Genomic DNA, 11,670 nt, shown 5'->3' with positions numbered 1-11,670 from the left:
TATATATATATATGTATGCGCATGATGTTGATGTAGTAGTATATAATGACCTGTTGGTGTCTTGTAAATCGTATGTGTGAAAGCCGCTTTTCACAGCGGGAAAACAATGATTTGGATTTTGGTCGTCACGGCAGCAGCATCCTCTTAATAATTCATATACATATAAATGCATCTTTTAGCTGTATAAACTGTGCGCCGATTCGATCTGTCGGATTTACAACGTAATTATAAATTAAAGCTGTAGTGATAACATCATATTTCCAAAATAATTATTTGGGGCAAACTTGTTATTAGAAAAAGTGTCAAAAGTTTTTTTTTATCTAAAGAAAATTTTTTTTATGCAGTGCTTCTTGTTTTTGAAAAGAATTGAGCATTGTTTGTCATTCTTAAGCGGCCTTTATAATTATGATGGTCCAATATAATTATTTTCAAATCTATAATTAGCTAAATTTTTAGACTTTAATAAAACTGTCCTTTCCATGAATTTCCGGCGTGATTATCGGCACGTGCAGACTTTATCCGGATGTGACACATGTATTTTAGGTAAAAAAAAAAAATAAATAAAATTGACCGAACGTGTGTAAATATTTGAACAGAGAAGAAGTGAATACATTTAAATACTAGGGCACATTTAAATAATTTAAATAACCTATATCGTAATAGAAAGTTTTCGGCATCTGTTGATTCTTTAATGTCACCTTTTTTTGAATGTCAAAATGAGCCAAAGATTTCTATGGCAGCGCATGATTAGTTGCTTAAATCTGTAATAACGACTGATCAAACGTTTTCTTAAACAACTAGATGTCAATAATCAAAGAGCGTGTTTTCGAATCGATAGCATGCATTCTCGAAGAGAGAATAATTCCTCATGGAAAAGTAAATCGAAAATGCGGCATAAAATTTTTTATTTTAGGCTGTTTTTATAAAAATATCTTTAACGTCTTGATATTAAAAATATTTTTACAATATATATTTATTTTTATAAAAGTTATAAGCAAACGGCAAGAAAAAAATTGTTTAGATGATTAAATTAATTTAATTTGTATTCATTCTTTTAGAAGAAGAATGTATATATTTAAGAAAACATATTATACTAGACTGAATGTACGCTTTCCACTGAAAGAAATTAAAACAACTATAAAATTAATTTAATTAAATGAATACTATTTTTCTCAGTGTAGTTGAATCAGGTTGATTTTGCTATACATCAAGTATATTGTTCTAGTAGTGAGGCGTTCAGGAGTTAATTTGGTAATGTCGTTGGAAGAAACTTTGAGAGTCACTGCGGCTCGGTGAGTTTCTTCGCTGCCGCGTCGCGCAATAAGAGAAACGAAACCGGAAACTACCGTCGTGTATATTTTAGTAAGGTTCCGCTAACGGGAAGGGCAAGAGAAGAAGGGCCGAAGAAGGAGCCGCCGATTCCTCGAGTCGCTGCAAAATTCCGGAGCCGGCGACGGTTCCTTTACTAGTCGCTGCAGGGATGGGAATCCGATATATATTGTTATCGAGAGAGAGGCATCGTGTATGTGTCAGACGTATAATCAGACGATTACGCTCTCGTAATAATAGGTCTGAATTCCGAGTAAACCGATTCGCCGCCGATACCTTCTTCTATGTGTTCTATATGTGGTCTATGGGAAATTTTAGGCGCAAAAAGAAAAAGAAAAAGCGCTCGCATGATTTCGTCGAATCACAGACAATTTCGTTTCTCCTTTTGCTTTTCCGAATCTTGACCGTTGTAGGTCGAAGATGCTTTGTTGAATTTTATGTTAAATGAGAGCCGAGCGTTCCAAACAGTTTTAGAAATGAGACGTGGAATATTTTTAACTATAATAATAATTTAAAGTCGCTATGCTAATTGGAGTATTATCGATTTGAACTAGTTGAATTGTCACAGATATAATATTATGGTGTTTGTGTGTGTGTGTGTGTGTGTGTGTGTGTGTGTGTGTATCAATGTGTTAAAGTATAATTAAAAGAATATAGAGTAGTTTTTTTTAAAAAGTCACAGTTTAAAATAATTCTAATATAAATTATTGAAAATTAAATATAAAATATTAACACAAAGGAAATACATCTTTTATATCCAAATTTTTCCAAGCATTAAATGAAAAAATTCTATATTTTCTAATTCAAAAGTTCTTCGGAGTTTATGTCAAATCTGTAATCACACAATTACCGACGCGGAGTTCACGTAAGACATTTAATTTATGTTAATTAAAAGGTACTTTTAATTAAAAGGTACTAATTAATTACTGGGAATCTAAATGACACAACGTGTACAAAAAAAACAATGAATATTAAGCATATTTTAATATTCAAATATAAATATAACATAAAAAATTGAATTGTTTGATATCTTTTAATAAAGAGATATATGAATTTAATGTATTTTCTAACTGGATCTTTAAAGTGGATTTTGTTTTCCTTATTTGTAAGAATCTAGAATTTTCGAATCGATATTCAAGCTGCTTTTTGGTACTTTTTATATTAAAATAATAATTGGATATTATATTAAAAGAATAATTGTAACGTAGTCTCTTGAGTTAAATAACAATTTATTACATTTTCCTTATATATGAATCAATTCATTTTTATAGTTGAATTGCTTACTTTCAAAGTTGGAACATCGTTCATATTACATAAGTACTTGGTAAATAATAAACTGAATTTGAATCGAATTTAACATTTTCAACATTGTCAAGTTAAATTTCTTATTGAATTTCTTATTGAATTTAACTAAAACAATGGGGTTAAATAGTTTAGCTCTATTATTTTAGTTAAATTAACGATATATGGAGCAGTAATGAATGATTTTAGAGAAATGATTTGATTTGAACAGTGCATCTCGATAGAGCGCATCGCTTCGTATTGCGAAGAGGGTGAACGCGCGTCGGGCGGTGGCTCGACGATGAGTGTCGCGGCGCGCTGCTCTAAAACAGGGCCGCTACGCATGCGCGCTTCCTCTTCGCTCCACCGACTGAAGTTGGCGGCGCGCGCGCGGAAGGGGGAGATGCCGCCTCCTAATCCCAACTTGCCCTACGTGCCGACCAGGCGCGTCAGTCGCGCGAGAGCCTTCGACGTGTGGAGGTGTCTCCCCGCGCTCCGCGTGCGTTATCGCCGCTCTCTCTTTTTCTCTCTCACACGTACACACACACACGCACACACAACACACATACATATATATATACATATATATATATATATATATGCATACATACAACACACGCTTTTCCCCGTCTCTCTTTCCCCTCCCCCCCGAGACCGCGCGACGACGCATCACTGCCACTAGCATAATAATAGTTACACACGATTACTGCCAGAGTTTCTGGGTGCCGTGAGGCGTGCGCGTAAATCGCGATCGCGTGATAACCGCCAAGAAGTTGGTCTCGTATCGAAGTGCAACTTCACGCCGCAACGGACGGCGGCGAGGTGGACGTTCCGTGGGAGTGCGCCCGTTCCGAGTACTCGGAGTCGCGCGTGCTCGTTTCGCGGTGGTTCTCTGCTCGTGTTCTTTTTCTTGTGTTCAAACGCTATTGTATGATATACAATAACACACTGCCGGAAAGCGCGCGCTCAAGCAACTCGTGCTCAAGCAAGCTAATCCCGACGTCAGGGAATATCGTCGGAGCCATGAGACGCTGAAAACGTCTCTCATCGTCGCATCGGGGGAGGAAGGAGGAAGGAGGAGGACTGCAACAGTAGCAGTAATAACAATAATAAGAGACGAGGAGGAGAGGAGAAGTGGGAGAGAAGGAGTGCGTGAACATAATATTATCGTATCGGAGCGCATCGGAAAGAGAAGAGGCGACTGATACTCGACGACGCGCGTCGATTTAAACCACCACCAGCCGCTGCCGCCGCTGGGAGATTTAAATGGTGAGTGTCGCGTGAAGTCAGCGGCGCGTCGCTCCAAGTTCACGCTGACTGGCTCGCCGCGCGCGATCGTCATCATTTTTTCGTCACGCGTTCCTTCAGGAGACACGGTAGGGCTGGTTCAGAGTGTCAAGTCTATCACTGATTAGAACTATATCACACTTCACTCGATCTTCGTAACTTGCCTGCGATTCTCGTGATCCTTGCCACCTGGCCCTTGCCCTCTCCCTCCGCCATCGTTGTTATCTCGTATCAAACATTGGGTTGTGTTCAACAAAGAAAGCAGGTTTATAATTGTTGTAAAATTTTTTAATATCATTGTATACATTTAGATTCAGTGCGAAACTAAGGGCAATAATCCATCGTATTAAAGAATCTTACAACAATTATAAAGCTGCTCTATTGGCTGAACGCAGCCATTGTTGTGCACCGATTATGTGATTTGTTATGTGCCAAGTAAATAGCGATTCTTTTTCGCTCGCTCTCTTCACTTTATCCGTTTATCGAATTGAAGCGGAGCAACGCGCGAATTTTTGGCCAGTGCTTCGATCGATGCCTCGGGGACGACGCTTTCGTGTACCGCCCTCGGCTCGCCGTTCGTCCTTTGACCCTTTTGCCGTGCAAGCGGCATGCGCGCAGGGCGCAACTCTACGGAGGGCTCGCTCTCGCCCGTTCCGTTCGTTTACCGTTACAGAGAGCCCTGATGTCGAAATATCTTCCTACTTCATAGTCGTTGTATTTTCCCATCGTTTTCTACTTTTAAGAGAGCACGATAGATTTACACATCACATCGGAGCTGTGTCAGGTTAACGCGAAAACGAAAGTGATACTCTTTTCTGTGACGCGCGACGAGGGATTTAATGACCTCGGGATACAATGTTTTTTCGATACATTTCACACGAGTGTCACGCACACACTTACCAGCGGATTCGTGTTTCGATAAATGAAAATGACACGTGCTTGTTCGGCAAACACAAAAATCCAAATTACGCTACATGTTATCATTGTTATTTTACTAAATTTACAATTGAGAGCTGAATGCCCGAAAAATTGAACATTTTATTACTGCCATTCATTACATTTCGATATTCAACTTAAACTTTTGACCTAAATTGAATTTTGATATCCAGCATCGAATATTAGTATATCGCTCCTTTATTTAAAAAATGACACAAAACGATTTTCGAGTTAATTTCAGTGAATGAATTAAGTAAACATTATCTCATCAGTCATGAAAAGTATGAATTTGAATTCATTAGAAAATTATCAAAAAATCGTTGTAAAAGAATAATAAAAAAAAATCGTGAAAATTGTTACAACAAAATATTGGTATTATTTTAAATAATATGAGACGAAATTGACAAAATTTGTGTTTTAAGAATATATTCTTTATCGATATTTTTTGATTAGTCAGTAATTTTCTGTCAAGTTCAAAAATAATTTTTTCTATTTTCTGAGAAACTGAATTTTTCTAGTTATGTCACTTCTGAAGTACTTATATATTTTTTAATAATAATTTTTGGTACTTTAAATTTACAATACTTTATATTAAACAATTTTTTGACAATATTTCATATCAAGAAAATAGTTTTCTCTTAATAAAAAGAATGTTCTCGGATCATGTGAACTCGTAATCGCAATGAAGGAGGCGAGTGCAATGCACATGACGTTTTCGCGTGGAAGTCGCACTTCCGGCCATTATGCTCTCTCATGGCCTTGATGAGGCCTTGCTCTAAATAGCGAATAAAAGCCGAAGCACCAAAGCCGCGGATCGAAACACGATTCTAAACCTTGGCATTTGTGTTTTAGATCCATTAAATCCTTTTACCGTTATCGCGATAATTTGAACACGAAGTATTTCTCATGCGAGTCGTAAACGGAAAGAATATATTTTGAAATTCTATCTTAAAAAAAAAATTTCTCTGAGTGAAGCAATCCATGTGATAAATAATAAGAAAAATCTAATTGGCTCGGAGAATTAAATTAAAATTTAAATATAAATGTACAAAGGGTAATGAGCTCGAATTGATGCTCCTCTTTAAAAAACAAACAAGTAGATATATTTCTTTCAAACCTGTTTCGGTTTTCACAAAATCATCTTCGTGAATAACTAAAGTTTAACAGATGAATTGAGATGTAAGTTAATACTTGGATATTTCAAAATGTCGTAAATTATTAATAAAAATGTGTGTCAGTATCACTGACCTTTTTATCGAAAGGCGGTGGCGGAAATCGGAGGTGGAAGCGATATTTAACGGTCGTCGTTAATTACCACGACTCAGGTTTGGATAAATGCAACAAGTAAGTGTCACGGATTCTCGATGATAATTCGAAAAGGTCGAAGACCTTCACAGCCGTCAGCTGATTGACGCATTTAAGAAACAAATTTAGTCGTATTTCTTTCACAACCGACTTTTACGTTTCCCATTTTTAATATAATTCAAAAGCTGACAGTTATAATAATTCAGGAAGGCTAAAAAAAAGTTATATATAATGATAGGCCTATGATAGGTTTTGACATCTTTAATATATCTCTCTTTCTATTTCTCTTTCCAAGATATTTGCATTTATTTTCTGTTTAATTAACTCGCTACGTTTAATTACATTTTACTCAAATGCATAAAAAAATTACTAAAGGAATATTAATGACGTCAATCAAGGGGAATGAACTGCTCACACCTATCTGCACAAAAGCTGCAGTGTCTCGATAAAAATTTATCTCGTGCGGTTTTCGATCTCGCCGAGTTTGTGTCTGGTTTTTTTCACGCTCTTTTTTTTTTTTGCACGCGAGCAAGATTGTGCTGCAGGATCCGCGAGATAGGAAGACGGTGGGCCGATGGGAGTCGGCGCAGAATTTAAATTCTCGATCCCTCACGGTCGCTGACCATGGCATTCAGGCAATGCCACCTCGCAGAGTGTTGTTGAACGAGTTGAAGATCACTGGCCCCCGGTTGTTTCTCGGTCAAAGCTCGGTACGCCGATGTGCTCCCGAGATCGATGAATCGTTCACGTACGTAGGCGCGTGCGACGGAATCGAATAGAGAAAAGTGTGTGAAAAGGCAAGAGAGAATAAGATTAAAATTATTAATAATCGAGTTCCAAACTCTTAGAAAGGATAAAATATGTATTTCTGAGATAGCCTGCATTAGAAAATATGCAATGCCGGACTTCACTCGTGATTCTTTTTAGATTTTCTTGAAATTCGTGTGAAAATTGTTTGTAGATATTTTATATTTTATATAAAGGTATCTTATATAAAATATAAAAAAAATTGATAGAAATGAAAAGATAAATAAAATTAGATCGGTAAAAAGAAGTAGACAGCAGACTTTCAAATACAAAAATTTGCAATATATATTATATAGAAAATCTCTGAAAAACAGGCACGTTGCATCGCGCTATATTGAATACGTAGCGAGTCTTAATTGATGGGAATTGAGGAGAAATTGTTTTACCACTTTATTACGCGATTATTTGATCTACGAACACAATTGTTTCTTTAATTATATTATTTTTGATATTGCCGATTGCGTTAACAATCGTACAACCGATTTATTTCTTTTTCATTACATATATTTGGTATCTCGTTTAACTGGATGAGCATTTAACGTTTAAATATATTTGAAAAAAAGAGGAGATCGGAATTGAATCACTGGTTTTTAAAAAGGGAACTAATTAATCGGGCACACATCGGATTTCAAAGCTGATTTTACATTTAAGGTTCAAATGTATAGTCTGTGCTAAAAGTGACTGGAAATTTGTACACTGAGAAAAAAATATAATTAATTTTACTAAATATTTAATTCAATACTGCCAACTAAACATTTACTTACAGTGAGTAAATATTTGTTCAATAAAAAAAGAATGATTGTTAAATCAAATTAACATTTCTTGTATGAAATAAATATATCTTTATATTTAATAAATATTTAGTTGGCAGTATTCAACTAAATGTTTATTATTAAAATTAATTATATTTCTTTTCAGTGTAGGTAGTGTATTTTCCATATAAAAATGAATGTCATATACATACGAAACAGTTTAACAAAGTCAGTATTAATTTTGAACAATACAATTTTATAATTAAAAGCTGACGGACGCAGTTTATTCCAAATGACGATTCGATTATAATTACGATATCGACACGTCGCTTATTATAGCTTTCTCATTGAAAAGCGCGCGCGAAAAATAAGCGGCTTGCTCGCTTCGTATTTGCATTCCCCATCGGTTGTAATGACAGTTATTAATCGACGATTATGCGCGATTGCGTTATGCCGCGATCGCAATCGGCAATTGGCGAGCAGCCGAAGAGACCGGCCGGCTGGCGCACGCGAGAGCCGATCAGCTGACACGCGTGATACACGCGCGAATTGACATCTAGTGGGTTAAGAACGCGCGAGTTGTTATCGCGTTAGGGCGAATAACGTTGTAGCGCGCATGCTAACCGCGCTGAATGACGGGTCGCTTAACTTCGATGACTCTCGAGGTTTGTAATTCTATCGGCTGGCATTTATATCGATTCTCTCTCATTTCCCATTGCCACTCTTTCGAGTTGCGTTAAACGTTCACGATTTAACTGCAAAAGTGTGAAGTTACGCCATATAGTATTCACACTCTCCCTTTCTCCTATATTTTATGCGCGAGGCCTCCTAAAGGAGCTGCTTTCGTATGAGAAATGTAAGGATTTATTGGATTATGTAATAATAGTAGAACGTGGGAAGTGTTAAATTACCTAGTAATAAAATTTATTAATAAAATATTATTAATACAGATCAGCGTCATTTATATACTTCACCCTTTGTTTTGAGGGGTTTAGTCTTTATTTGAAAACTTTTGTTTAATAATTATTTATATATAAGATAAAAAATGGTGATTAATCCTTCATTACTCGCAGGTATATTCCAGTTTTATAAATTTGCTAAATGTACGCGAAAAGAACAGTTTTTGCTAAAGTATTAAAAGATTTAGTTAGATTCAGAGCTGAAAATAATTATGTGAAATTATCAAATTCATTAATCAGAATTTTATGTTTGTAAAATTATGTTAATAAGAATCGTCAATAAAAATTATATTTTAGAAATTTTTTATTAAATCTACTCTTTAACTAAAAATTATACCCCTTCTCTTAATTCCTCCTTCAGATTATCAACTTTTCTTAAAGATATTCTATTATACAATGTTCAACTCTTGTGATTCAAATAATTCTACACGCGAATAATAATTACGTTAAAAAATCACGCGAGTAATAGGGTTAATAATACATTATTACGTTGTAAAAACAACAACAAATTTATGTTGGAAAGCCGACTCCCCCTGATGAGAATTCGTCATTCCGATTTATTCTTTCTTGTAAACTTCCGATTTGAGTAAAGAGTTGGAATTAAAATGATCTCGTAGGTTCGATCTCGTGCGAGTGCTCGAGCGGAATCCCGCGGGAGTAATTTGCGCGTAAGACTAGTTTCGCGGGGAGGAGGAGATGAAGGATGGAGGGGGGGGGGGAGGAGGACGAAGATGCGTTCGCACTCGTTCGCTAGCGGTTAGGCTCGCGCGCGTTCCGCTCGAGGTGGAGAGATGAGGATGATACAGGTACTAGAGAGGAGAGCGAGAGCCGGTCGTTGACCCTCTATCGTCGGACGGTCGGTCCTTCTCTCGTATGTACACGCACGCTCGCACGTTCTTTCGACCGAGGTTTTCGTACGAGTTTCTTATCGCTCGACGACGCCGCCCGTTTCAAGATAAAGAGATTCCCTCTCGTCTCGTCGCGCCCGAAATTGTATAAATTCTAGAAAAGAGTTTTTTACTCTTCTATCTGCACGGTAACGGGTCTTCGACGCGATAACAATTGCAGGAATGCCGAGTACAATAACAGTGATGATGGTCGCTAGGGAATAATAATAGGAAGAGCAACGGTGGTGTAGGAAAATATTGATAATAGTAATTATCGCAGCGAGAAACGATGCATGATATCGCAAAATGAAGATAAAGACTAAAGCAGATAGATTACACACTTGGAGAAAAATATACCTGTATAGTGATATCAACTACGAAGGTAACAACTGTAAGTTTGTATGTAGAATGTACAAACAATACACAAACATATACAGAAAGTACTGCTTGAAAGAAATGTAATTTATTGTTAGCTTATTTTTTCTTTCTCAAGAAGAAAACTTCTTGATAATAGTCTTAAAATATATTTATCACAGATTTTAGAAAAATTGATTATCATGCAATCCTCAAAACAATTTCGTTTTTTTAAGAATATTATAAATTTTTATCGAAGAAGCGACTTTATATAATAAGCAAATTGAATTTGTTTCAATTTAATCATCTTTTTTACAAAAACATATGCTGACCCAATTATATGTTTATTTATTCTCTACCAAAATTTCTCTCTGAAATTTGACTGAAAAGAATTCACTAATTTTTTTTTCAATAGTACTAACCAAATATTTACTAAATGTAAACATATATTTATTTGTACAAGAATCATTAATTAGAGTAAGTTTAAGTATCATTTTTTTATCGAGTATATATTTATTTACTGTAAGTTAGTACGAAATAAGTATTTCTCAAAATTTAGTGAATCTTTTTCAGTACATAATAGAAACTATTCATAATTTCCTTAATTTTCACAGCTTTAACCTTATTTATCGTTTTGTAGTATATCTTTTGGAGATGTTACATATATTATACGCCATCGCGATAAATGATACTTTTTCCGCCAAAAGAATAAAAAGATTCTCTATAGACGATCGAGGAGAGACATCTCGGGAGAAAAAAAAATATTCCAGGATTTCGAGATCTTTGTATTTAGCGTAGACTTGGAGAAGGCTGTGTTTACCGCTAAGCGGTGTAATCTTTTGAGCTCGCACGAATGAGAAACGGGGTTACCCTCGTTGTGCTCGTGAGGCCACATGGCCTCCGAACAAGATTAGCGAGGGTGATCTTATCTCGATCTCTTCTTATCAATCCTCCTCCCCCTCTCGCTCACGTATAGGTACGCTTTTGCGTGGACAACTGACGGTTTCCGGCACGTACGTGGAATCCTGTTCGCACTTAGTCATCGAGTACAGTTAACTTCCTGCCTCGCCATCCTGTCTGATCGCCCTCGAATCACCGTCGTTGGAACACGCTTGTCTCTTTTTCGAAACTCACAAGAACTCGGAGTAGCTTGGAACTACGACGACAAGCTGCGGGGAGATTAAAAGGAAAGTAAACGATAAAAATAGCAGCAGCGCGACTCAGTGAGTCAGTGACGAGGTCAACGTTCCCGCCGTGTAATTTACTCTATAGTACATAGTTTTTCACTATTCCCAGATTTTTCCGTGTATATGAAACGTTCAAGTGCCTATTTCCTTTTGCACTCTTGTGGCGGATCTAGTAGGGATGTGTTTTCCGTTTTGTGCTACTTTAGTACACGTCTGGGATGCGTTTCGTTTTTACGCTCACGCGCTGTAAACATCAGTTCATCCTTGTTGTCTGTAAAGTAAACAGAATAAATTATGCTTGTAAGCATAATTTGCCCTTGTTTAATATTTGATAATTATTAGGGTAAACAAGCGCGGATCTTTGCGCCAGAGACATTTGCCCTAGTAATTATATCATATCGAAGAATTATAGTAAAACGCTTATTGGTTGATAGGTCGTTAGATCAAAAATGACGTTTGAAGTAGCCAATAGAAGAGTCTGCAGCTTGCTGAAATAAAAAGTTGCACTACTCTGGTGCATCCAGATAGAACTGTAGGATCTAAAAGTAGGACAGCCGAAAGTGAATCTCTTGTGCGCTTTCGCGCG

General features: G+C 36.5%; 1 protein-coding gene across 2 annotated transcripts in view; it reads left to right on the top strand.

The window, feature by feature from the left end:
* Window positions 1-11,670, top strand: part of LOC108691744 (histone demethylase UTY-like) — a 91,947-nt gene that overhangs the window by 25,211 nt on the left and 55,066 nt on the right. The window contains exon 1 of one of the 2 annotated variants that reach the window (XM_018199622.1): window positions 3,794-3,879. The exons of the other annotated variant lie outside the window; for it this stretch is intronic. The gene's annotated coding sequence lies outside the window, so the exon portion shown is untranslated. Of the gene's footprint in view, window positions 1-3,793; window positions 3,880-11,670 lie in introns of those variants that run through there. 2 annotated transcript variants of the gene reach the window in all.

The sequence above is a fragment of the Atta colombica genome, unplaced genomic scaffold (assembly GCF_001594045.1).
Source record: "Atta colombica isolate Treedump-2 unplaced genomic scaffold, Acol1.0 scaffold51, whole genome shotgun sequence".
NCBI classification, from domain to species: Eukaryota; Metazoa; Arthropoda; class Insecta; order Hymenoptera; family Formicidae; genus Atta; species Atta colombica.
The sequence above is the reverse complement of the archived record's forward strand: the minus strand, read 5'-3'. Positions and strand labels throughout refer to the sequence as shown.